Source organism: Monodelphis domestica, chromosome 8 (assembly GCF_027887165.1).
Source record: "Monodelphis domestica isolate mMonDom1 chromosome 8, mMonDom1.pri, whole genome shotgun sequence".
Classification (NCBI taxonomy): Eukaryota; Metazoa; Chordata; class Mammalia; order Didelphimorphia; family Didelphidae; genus Monodelphis; species Monodelphis domestica.
Window position 1 is genome coordinate 110563880 of NC_077234.1, and position 12853 is coordinate 110576732.

Here is a 12853-nt window from a genome sequence, read left to right on the forward strand (position 1 = left end):
AACTTGATAGGATGAGGGCAATCAGCTATCAACAACTCACCAGCTTTGTGATAATAATAGACAAAACATTCCTTTCCCTGGACATTATTCCCTTGTAAAACTGTCTTCACATTAAATATAAGTTCCTTGAAATTAGAAAGAGTTTTATACTTATATTTGTACCCCAGAGTCCAGAGCAGCTCCTAGCACTTAGTAGGCACTTAATAAATATATTTATTCAGGCATCTATATTTAGAGTACAGCCTATATTTTGACATAGTCTATGTTCCATTTAATGCATTCTATAATTTTCTGCAATCTCAATAGAAGAAAAACTTCAAAAATAAAGGGAACAGAGTTTCAGTGGAGGAAGGGCAAAGTATGTGCTAGCTAATATCTCTAGAGAAAGGGCTAATAGAGGATAAGGAATGCATGTATGTCCCATATAGCAGCACTGGGTCTAAATCCTACATGTTCTCAATGCTAATACCTCAAAAATTAAACAGTTATGTTTTGTATCTTTGTTTTCAATCTTAAAAAAACAAATTTGGGGGGGGGACCCACAGATGTGTATAGTGGTAGAACCACTCCGGGATGCCCTTGAATACCCAGCTGAGTGTTCTAACCTCTGGTTAGTGAGAGTGAAACTGAATCATTTTCTCTCACTGGCCAGTTACCCAAATGCTTTGGAGACAATTGATATAAAAAAAAAAAACAGTATCTCATATTAAGAGGGAATATAAACTGAGGATCAGAACCAGGGGTCCCTAACTCTAAGGGATCTAGCTAATTTCCCACCATCCTCTATGTCCCTCTCAAGAGGGAGCCTTTTGGTCTTTTGGCTAACTTAACAGCTCCCTGTTTCTATCTAGGTGTCCCCCAAACCGACTAAGCTATGTTACCCTCAGTAGTTGGTTAGATTTATTCCCAAAAAGCTGTCTCCAAAAAATTCATAATGAAAGAACTCCAAACAGCTAAATTCACCCAACAGGTCTGACCCCTGAGGTAAAACCTCAAAGCTGATCTGACAGGATTTTTTAGATAACACCTTCTGAAACGCACAGCAGGTATGGTCAGATCCTTTTCTAGACATTTCCCAGCTAAATAGAGTACCTCCAAAGATGAATTAGGGGTATACTCCTCCACAGTCAGGTTGATGTAGAATATCTCTAATAACCCCTTCTTTCCTCCACCATTCCCAGACAGGAAGCTCCTAACCTCCAAAAGGAAGTCACTACTCTCTAGCAGTTGTCACTTCCAAACTGTTCCTTGTCTGTCTTCTGCCTGCTAAAATCCTTCCCCTTGAGTTCCTAGTCTGTGCCTTAAAGACAGCTTTATACTTCTCTTAAATCTTATCCTTTCTCTATCCTTTTCCCATTACATCTGAAGGTTACATAGACATGTTTAAAATGTTACATTCTCTATCAAGGATCAGGTTCATATCCCCTCTTTTGTCTTTTTGAACTATGATTAACTTTCATCTTTTCATGTTATAGTTACATATCTAGGATGGAAAATGAGGTTACATTTCTTCATTCTTTAGGCTCCCTTATGGTGGGGAGAAAGAGTAAAATAGCTTATTGGACCCTTGAAAAGAACTGATATTTATTTTTGCCTGTTTGCTTTTATGATGGGCTTCAATTCTGTTATTCTTGGGTTTTTTCCCCTTGTCCTTACAGACTTGACAACCAATCCTCTTGATGGAAAATCCCAAGGGTATATCAAACACTTCCACTTCACTTTACATACATATACATATATATATATATATGTTAATATATATCAGCTTCACGCACACACATATATCTATAATACAGTATAATACAATTTAAACTATACATTTTAAAAATATATTTTACATGTTGATAGTATTTGTAATCATTGTTTTCTGACATTTGGGAATCTGTCCAGTTGCCTTCATCCCTTTACCCAAGATGGCAAGGTGATATGAAATAGGTTATATGTGTGTTACAACACATATTTCCATGTTCATCATGTTGTGAAAGAGGACACATGATATACTAAAGAAAAATTCATGATGGAAATAAAATGAAGAGTAGAATTCAATCTATTTTCAAATTCTGTCAATTTCTTCTAAAGTGGTGGATAGCCTTTTCACAGTAAATAATTTTAGTATATAAAGTCTATAGAATCATTTTCTGGTATCTTCAGGTAAAACATATTGAAATGGCCACAGTTTTCTTTTTTAACTTTTGAATTTTTGTTTTTCTTTTAATACATTTAACTTTTTTTCCAGATTATGTCAATATAATTTCTTAATATAATTTTTTTCTTATTTTGCAATACATATTCTCCCCTTCCCTCCAACCTCTCCCACCTCACTAAGACAAGTAATATAATATAGGTTATACATTTATTATGTAATACATATTTTCTCTCAAGTGAAAGAAGACAAATATTACATGAAAGCAAAGGGTGATATGTAACGATTTTCATTTAGACTCTGATAATTTGAAGACGTCGAGTCTTTTTTTGTCCTGAGTGCCTTGGAGTAGTTCTGGACCCTTGCATTGCTGATAATAATTAAGTCATTCACAGTTGACAAGCATATATTATTGCACTTATAGTGTACAACATTCTCCTGGTTCTTCTCACTTCACTTTGTATTAGCTCACTTCCTACATGGCATTAATATTATGATGTTCTAAGCTGAAATCCTACTGGATTTACCTCCCAGAAGATTGGCTTTTCAGGAATTCCCTGCTAAACTGCCAGGAATCCTGATTCCAAGGTCTCGATGACGTGAGGACCTAGACCTCAGACCTCCACAAAGTGCATCTAACACTGAAATGGAAATACAAAACAGACAGAAATACCAAGTCCATTTCTTGGAGTCATAGGACCTAAAGAGAAGGGGAGGGGGAGAGTCCTTTCATCATCTGGTTTAATAAATGTTATCCATGTTGATGATGAATCTAACTTTCACCTCTAGAGACCATTATAAAGAGAGTGAAACTATCCCAAGATAGTCATTTTAAAAGGACACCCTGTTATGGCTATGAAGCCAAAGAAAATGAACATCTACTTTGGTGGTCACCTAAGAGAAATGTCTCATGGCATCTCTCTTTTGGTTGCATTTGTATTACTTTGTCTTTGGTACATGTCAAAACTTTGTTATGCTCAAATTCATCCTTTCATATAGATAATTTAAATGATTTAGTTATGAATCTTACCCAACCCCAACATTTTATCTTTTTTCTTTCAGGTAACCTAATGTTTTAGCCAATTTTCTTGAGATATGAATTTTGTCTTTCATAATACTCATTTTGTTAACATTTTTTCTTCTCTTTTGAAATTCCTGAAATCTCCTTTCCATTATCCTAATCCCCAACCATCTTAATTCCATTCTTGTCTCTTCCTGGCCCTCTTAGGTGAATCTTTTATTAAATATTTTGTCAGCATTAGGACTCAGTGTTGCTTTTCTTCCAATATGTGATCATCTTTAACTCATTAAGAACTTAAAGGCCAACTCTGATTTTCTAATATCTGAAAAAATGACCCTTTTGCCTTATATGGGTGGAAATCGGGCCTCTGTATCACTTCCCACATTTTCCTTACAATTCAGTGCTTTCCTATGACCCTTTCATGTACTATCTCAATCTTTTGAATATAAGCTCTTTGCAGGCAGTAAGTTTCTTACTTGGTTATATTTGTATCCCAAGCACTTAGTATGATGCCCAGGCCATATTAAGTGCTTAATGAGTTATTTCTCTTGTCTCTCCCTGTCTATCTGGCCATTGTCCTCTCTGTTTATCTGTCTGTCTTTCTGTCAATCTGCCTATCATTTTCCCATCTATATATCTGGTCATCTATCCATCCACCCATCCATCAATCTATCTATCCTATGTGACTTGCATTTTTTTGTTTTGTGTTTTAGATATCCAGAAATCCTCCATATCTTTCTTCTTTGAGAATTCTTTTGTCCAAGATTCTTTGCTTCTCAAGCTGCTCTAATATATTTTAATGGAAGTGAACACTTATTTTTTCCTTTATGCTACTTTGATTAATTTTATTTCCTGGACTTTTTCATTTTTGTTTTTTTTTGGATGATTAATGACCTCTTGAAATTCTGTTATATTTTCATTTTCTGGATTATGTCAGACAAGTTTCATTTTTGTTGACTATAAATAGGATAATATATATATATATATATATATATATTTCAAGTGTTCTACTGTACTTACTAGCTAACTATTTATTTAATTTTATTATGCCTTCCTAGCATTTTTCATTAGCTTCCTCAGGTTGCTTCCTAATATAATGATATTTGCCACCTACCCTAAGAAACATTCTTATTAGTTTTATCTCTCTTAGTTTGGTATTTATCAAGTTAACTGCCACAGCATATGCTATTTTATATAAATCTTGATTTTTAAAATCTTTTCTTTGAAATTTTGTGGGGTGATGGATTAATTTGTGATAGTTATACTCATTGCAAGCTTTGTTGATTTGTTTTGCATTTATATATTTAGTTTTATCTGCTTTTTTGATTCATATTGTCAAACTCAAAATTTCTTTTTAAATTCCAGTTTTAGTATGCTCATCTCCTTTTCTAAATAAATTGAGACTTTAATCTTGTCTTTGCAATGTGTTTCATTTTATAACTTTTAGAAGAGTTTGTATTATGTCTAAAAGTTAAACTGACTCATTTTCCTTTAATTTTCCTTCCTTTGACTTTGAAACTCAATGAAATGGTTTCTTATTCAATTGAGCCTAACATAGCTCAGATATGAAATTCTTGTTAATACTTTTCTTTCTTTTGTCTATGCTACCTTCTTGTATGAATCTGTTGTGAGTTGAATTGATAAGAATTAGTATGAAGCCCTTGCCTTTAAATGGTAAAAATATGCTGCTAGATTTGTATGTAGTGATATTATGCATATCTTCAGTTCAGTTCTTCATTTCATTCAACCTAATGACAGATCCCAAGAGTCAATTTTCCCCAGCCAGCAACCAGAATGGGAGAAGTTTCTTTTCTTTGGCTACATTCCCATATTTGGCTGCCCCTTTAAAACTATTATCTTGAGATTTACTTTTTGTAATGGTCTCAAAGGGTAAAGACAATGATCTTCTAGAATCCACAAAAAATATACACTTTATACAATGAGTTAACAATTACTTTATACAAAATACTTATATTTATCAAATATTAGTATATAAATAATATATGATACATACAAAATATAAAATATACAATTATTCAAATTATACAAATATACATATCCAAGTCCTTAAGAAAATAAGACATGAAAAGAAGAATTTGAAGTCATTAATATTCACATTAATACCATAAATTACTACAAAGAATAGAAATGCAGAGAATGTAGAGACTTCTGGGTAAGCATGTCTGCAGATTATATGTGGCTTGCTTCCCCTGCTCAAACCCAATGATACAGATGAACGCAAAATCCCCCCCAAAAAAATTCTCATAAGAACGGAGGAACTATACAGTAGGGCGAAGGACTGAAGGTATGTGGTATTTGGGAATGTTGACACTATAAGAGAATGAAAAAGCTCCCACCTAAACCTGAGCTGACCTACCTTCCCCCACATACAGAGCCAGAGTTAAATTCAGCATGTGCAAGAATCAATGAATGAGGGAGGGGCACCCCTGAAGAGAGCAAGGGGCACCTATAGATCTTGGGAGTTAACTAAGACAACTAAGGACTTAACCCTGAGAGCAGTAACACACAAAATGCTGGAAGGCTGGAGAGGGCAGACCTTGGGCTCCCCCCAGAAGATAGTGCATCTGCAGAGAATAGAGAGTTTGTCTGAGGCAAAAGTCTTGAGCATTAGATCCATACACAGAAAGCCAGTCCTCCTCACTCAGATATCTGACTGGAAAGGGAAGAAAAAACCATAGAGATGGCAAACAGTGCCCAGGAACAATACCCCAACACCAAGAAAAGCAAGAAGAAGAGGTTGACTTTGGAGAGTTTTTATGGAGGAAAAATACAGAATACAGAGGAAATACCAGAAGAGGAAACCCAAATAAATGCTCCAAAACCTTCCAAAACAAATGGAAATTGTCCACAAGCTCTCAAAGAATTTAAATCGGACCTTATCAAAAAGATGGAAGCCTTCTGGCAAGAAAAATGGGAAATAATGAAAAGGGAATACAAAAATCTGAGAGACAAGAACTCCCAATTGGAGAAACAACTGGAAGCCTCAAAAAGCAGGACAGACCAAACTGAAAAGGAAAACCAGACTTTAAAGATAAGAATCAGGCAACTGGGAGACAATGATCTTGCAAAAGAGCAAGAATTAATAAAGTAAATCAAAAGACTAAGAAATTAGAAGTAAACATAAAATATTTCACTGACAAGATGACAGACCTGGAAAACATAGGAAGGAGAGACAATCTGAGAATCACTGGTCTACCTGAAAAGCCAGAAATAAACAGAAATCTTGAAATCATAATACAAGATATCATTCAAGAAAACTGCCCTGAGGTTCTAAATAGGCAATGAAAGAGTTCATAGAACACCCTCTACACTAATTCTCCAAAAGGCAACTCTTAGGAATGTGATTGCCAAATTCCAAAGCTTTCAAGCTAAAAAAAAATTCTACAAGAAGCTAAAAAGAGACAATTTAGATACAAAGGAGTACCAATCAGGATCACACAAGACCTGGAAACTTCCACACTGAATGACTGCATGGCCTGGAACATGATATTCAGAAAGTCAAGAGAACTGGGTCTTCAACTAAGAATCACCTATCCATCAAAACTGACTATATATTTCCAGGGGAAAGTATGGGCATTCAACAAAATAGAAGATGTCCAAATATTTGTAAAGAAAAGACCAGAACTCAGGGAAAAGGGGAAAATGTTTTTTTTTCCTTTTATTCAAACTCTCTTCTATAAGGACTACATTTATATCAAATTATATATATATATATATATATACATATATATATATATATTAATATGTGGGGGAAATGTAATGTGTAACTCTCAAAAATTGTATGCGTTATTAGAGTAATTAGAAGAATCACTCATAGGGAAAGATTGGGGCATTAAGATGATATGGAGAAAGGGGGGAAAAGAAAGAAAAAGGAAGGGGGTAATCATTGATGGTACAAAGATATACTTGAAGAAATAGAAATGAATAAAATACAATAATCTTTCTCACACAAAGATACACATGGGAAGGGGAGGGGAAGAATTCTCTTATAAGAAGGAGAGGAAGAGAGTGTTAATTGGTATTATTTAAACCTTACTCACAGTGAAATCAACTCTGAGAGTGAAGAGCATCTAGATCCATTGGGATCCTGAATTCTATATTATCCAACAAGGGAAAATTATGGGGGGCAGCAGGGCGGGAGTATAAAAAGGGAGGGAAGGAGAGGGGGGGAGGGAAATTAACAGACACTAAAAAAAAGAAGGGTACAAAAAGTGAGGGGCTAGAAAGGGAAATGTATCAAGGGAGTGGACTAGGGGGACTGATTTAAAGTAAATCAATGGTTTAAAAGGTTTTATGGAATACTATTGTGCTAAAAGGAATAATAAAGTGGAGGAGTTCCATGGAGACTGGAACAACCTCCAGGAAGTGATGCAGAGCGAGAGGAGCAGAACCAGGAGAACATTGTACACAGAGACTAATACACTGTGGTATAATCGAACATAATGGATGTCTCCATTAATGGCGGTGTAATGTCCCTGAACAATTTGCAGGGATCCAGGAGAAAAAAACACTATTCATAAGCAAAGGATAAACTATGGGAGTGGAAACACCGAGGAAAAGCAACTGCCTGAACACAGCGGTTGAGGGGACATGACAGAGGAGAGACTCTAAATGAACACTCTAATGCAAATATTATCAACAAAGCAATGGGTTCAAATCAAGAAAACATCTAATGCCCAGTGGATTTACACGTCGGCTATGGGGGGTGGGGGGGAGGAAAAGAAAATGATCTATGTCTTTAACGAATAATGCTTGGAAATGATCAAATAAAATATATTAAAAAAAAGGTTTTAGCAAAAGAAGAAAGGTCAGAATTTGAAGAGGATAACAAAATGCCAGGGAATTTACAAGTGACAATCATAACTTTGAATGTGAATGGTATGAACTCACCCATAAAACGTAGATGAATAGCAGAGTGGATTAGAATCCCAAACCCTACCATATGTTGTCTTCAAGAAACACATATGAGGTGGGTTGATACTCACAAGGTTAGATTTAAAGGATGGAGTAAGACCTTTTAGGCCTCTACTGATAGAAAGAAGGCAGGAGTTGCAATCATGATATCTGACAAAATGTAAAAATGGACTGGAATCCAGGACTTCAATCCCCACAAGCCTTTCCTCCACTTCCCTAGAATGCTTTGTAATCTCACCTGGGCCGAGATCGAGAAGGTATTTAACCTGATTGCAAAGGTTTTGGGGTCTCTTTTGGACTTCCGTTTTTGGGCAGACGTGGCTCTTTTCAAAATGTAGGTGAGGTTGTGTCTAGGCTTCTCTGTGGCCTGGACACGTGTTTTCTTATCCTGTATTTTCTTTAATCCTTAACTTTTAATAAACCTCATAAATATAATACTCCTTGTAGAGAGAAACTAATTTCTACCTGCCTCAGTTTCCCCTAAATTTTAACTGTTACAAAAACCGAAGCAAAAATAGACCTGATCAAAAGGGATAGGGAAGGTAAATACATACTGATAAAAGGGAGTATAGACAATGAGGAAATATCACTAATCAACATGTATGCACCAAATGATATGTCAACCAAATTTCTAATAGAGAAACTAGGATAATTGAAGGAGGAAATAGATAGTGAAATTATATTAGTGGGAGACCTGAACCTACCACTATCAAATTTAGATAAATCAAATAAAAAAATAAATAAGAAAGAAGTAAAAGATGTGAATGAAATCTTAGAAAGATTAGAGTTAATAGATATATGGAGAAAAATAAATAGGGACAAAAAGCAATACACCTTCTTTTTAGCAGCACATGGCACATTCACAAAGATTGACCATACACTAGGTCATAAAAACATGGCATACAAATGCAGAAAAGCAGAAATAATAAATGCAAACTTTTCAGATCATAAGGCAATAAAAATAATTATCAGTAACGGTACATGGAGAGCCAAATAAAAATTAATAGGAAATTAAATAATATGATAATCCAAAATAGGTTAGTTAGAGAACAAATCATAGAAACAATTAATAATTTCATTGAAGACAATGACAATGGTGAGACATTCTTTCAAACCATATGGGATGCAGTTAAATAGTACTCAGAGGGAAATTCATATCCTTGAGTGCATATATTAACAAATTGAGGAGGGCAGAGATCAATGAATTGGACATACAAATCAAAAAACTTGAAAGTGAACAAATTAAAACCCCCTAGAAGAAAACCAAATAGGAGATCGTAAAAATTAATGGAGAAATTAATAAAATCAAAAGTGATAGAATTATTGAACTAATAAATAAGTCCAGAAGCTGGTACTTTGAAAAAACAAACAAAATAGGCAATGTACTGGTGAATGTAATTTAAAAAGGGAAAGAAGAAAAGCAAATTAATAGTATTAAAATGAAAAGAGGGACCTCACCTCCAATAAAGAGGAAATTAAGACAATCATTAAAAACTACTTTGCCCAATTATATGGCAATAAATATGCCAATCTAGGCGATATGGATGAATATTTACAAAAATATAAATTGCCTAGACTAACAAGAAGAAATAGAATTCTTAATTTATCCCATATCAGAAAAAGAAATCCAACAGTCCATCAAAGAACTGCCTAGGAAAAAAATCCCCAGGGCCTGGTGGATTCACCAGTGAATTCTATCAAAAATTCAAAGAACAGCTAAACCCAATACTATACAAACTATTTGACATAATAAGCAAAGAGGGAGTTCTAACAAATTCCTTTTATGATACAAATATGGTACTGATTCCAAAGCCAGGTAGGTAAAAAACAGAGAAAGGAAACTACAGACCAATCTCCTTAATGAACATAGATTCAAAAATCTTAAACAGGATACTAGCAAAAAGACTCCAGCAAGTGATCAGGAGGGTCATTCACTATGATCAAGTAGGATTTATACCAGGAATGCAACTATGGTTCAATATTAGGAAAACTATCCACATAATTGACCATCTCAACATGCAAACCAACAAAAATCACATGATTATCTCAATAGATACAGAAAAAGCCTTTTATAAAATACAATACCCATTCCTATTAAAAACACTAGAAAGCATAGGAATAGGTCTTTCCTAAAAATAATAAACAATATTTATCTAATACTATCAGCCAACATTATATGAAATGGGGATAAACTGGAAGCCTTCCCAATAAGATCAGGAGTGAAATAAGGATGCCAATTATCACCACTATTATTTAACATTGTACTAGAAACACTAAAAGTAGCAATTAGAGAAGAAAAAGGAATCGAAGGTTTTTAAATTGGAAATGAGGAGACCAAGCTATCACTCTTTGAGGATGATATAATGTTCTACTTAAAAAATTCTAGGGAATCAACTAAAAAGCTAGTGGAAATAATCAACAACTTTAGCAAAGTAGCAGGATACAAAATAACCCCACATAAGTCATCAGCATTTCTATATATCTCCAACACATCACAGCAGCAGGAAATAGAAAGAAATCCCATTTAAAATCTCCTTAGACAATTTAAAATCCTTAGGAATCTACCTGCTGAGACAAACACAGGAACTAGATGAACACAACTACAAAATACTCTCTACACAACTAAAACTAGATCTGAGCAATTGGAAAAACATTAACTGCTCATGGGTGGGATGAGCTAACATAATAAAAATGACCATCCTACCCAAACTTATCTTTTTATTTCATGCCATACCCATCAAATTTCCAAAAAAACTTTATAGATTTAGAAAAAAAAACATAACAAAGTTCATTTGGAAGAACAAAAGATAAAGGATATCCAGGGAAATAATGAAAAAAGAAATGCAAAGGAAGGCGGCCTTGCAATCCCAGATCTCAAATTATCCTATAAAGCAGTGGTCATCAAAACAATTTGGTACTGGCTAAGAGACAGAAAGGAGAATCAGTGGAATAGACTTGGGGTATGGGACCTCAGCAAAACAGTCTATGACAAATCTAAAGACCCCAGCTTTTGAGACAAAAATCCACTATTTGATAAAAATTGCTGGGATAATTGGAAGATAGTGTGGGAGAGATTATGCTTGGATCAACACCTCACACCCTACACCAAGATAAACTCATAATGGGTGAATCTGAACATAAAGAAGGAACCTATAAGTAAATTAGGTGAACACAGACTAGTATATATGTCAAACCTTTGGGAGGGGAATAATTTTAAAACCAAGCAAGACTTAGGAAGAGTCACAAAATGTAAAATAAATAATTTTGACTACATCAAATTAAAAAGTTTCTGTACAAGCAAAACCAATGTAACCAAAATCAGAAGGGAAATAACAAACTGGAAAATAATCTTCATAAACCAACTCTGACAACAGTCTAATTACTCAAATTTATAAAGAGCTAAACCAATTGTACAAAAATTCAAGCCATTCTCCAATGGATAAATGGGCAAGGGACATGAATAGGGAATTTTCAGTTAAAGAAATCAAAACTATTAATAAGCACATTAAAAAATGTTCTAAATCTCTTATAATCAAAGAGATACAAATCAAAACAACTATGAGGTATCACCTCACACCTAGCAGATTGACTAACATGACATCAGAGGGAAGTAATGAATGCTGAAGGGGATGTGGCAAAGTGGGGACATTGCTGGTGGAGTTGTGAATTGATCTAAACATTCTGGAGGGCAATCTGGAACTATGCCCAAAGGGCGATAAAAGACTGTCTGCCCTTTGATCCAGCCATGGTACTGCTGGGATTGTACCCCAAAGAGATAATAAGTAAAAGTCTTGTACAAGAATATTCATAGCTGCGCTCTTTGTGGTGGCCAAAAATTGGAAAATGAGGGGATGCCCTTCAATTGGGGAATGGCTGAACAAATTTTGGTATATGTTGGTGATCGAATACTATTGTGCTAAAAGGTACAATAAAGTGGAGCAATTCCATGGGGACTGGAATGACCTCCAGGAATTGATGCAGAGTGATAGAAGCAGAACCAGGAGAACATTGTACACAGAGACTGATACATTGTGGTGCAATAGAAAGTAATGGACTCCTCTATTGGTGGTAATGCAATGATCCTGAACAACCTACAGGGGTACAGGAGAAAAAACACTATCCGCATCCAGAGGAAAAACTGTGGGAATAAAAACATTAAAGAAAAACTACTTCTTAATGACATGGGTCGAGGGGGATATGAATGGGGAAATAGATTCCAAATGAACATCCTATTGCAGATACTAAAAAAAAGAGGTTGATCAAGAACACAGGTGATACCCAGTCAAACTTTGCATTGGCTATGGGAGAGATAGGGGAGGGGAGGGAGGGAAATAAAATGATTTTTGTAACCAAAGATCAATGTTTGAAATTAAAAATATAAAAAAATTAAAAAGAATAGAAATGCAAATTAAAAATAACTTCAAGGTTTCACTTAACATCCATAAAATTGGAAAGATGATAAAAATATATGTTGTTTAGGTGTAAATGAGAAGAGCACACTAACATATATATATATACATATATATGTATATGTATATAGTGAAACTATGAATTAGTCCAGCCATACTGACAAATATGGAATTATGAGAAAAATGACTAAAATATCTATATTTTTGAAGTAAGGTTGCTACTTCATATTATCCAAATGACTGTTTGGGAATCTCAGTGATTAGGAGGATGTTGGTGTTCTTGAGAGTGATAGGGAAATTAGAAAAAAATGGAAAACAATGATTTCAATTAATAATGGTTAAGAA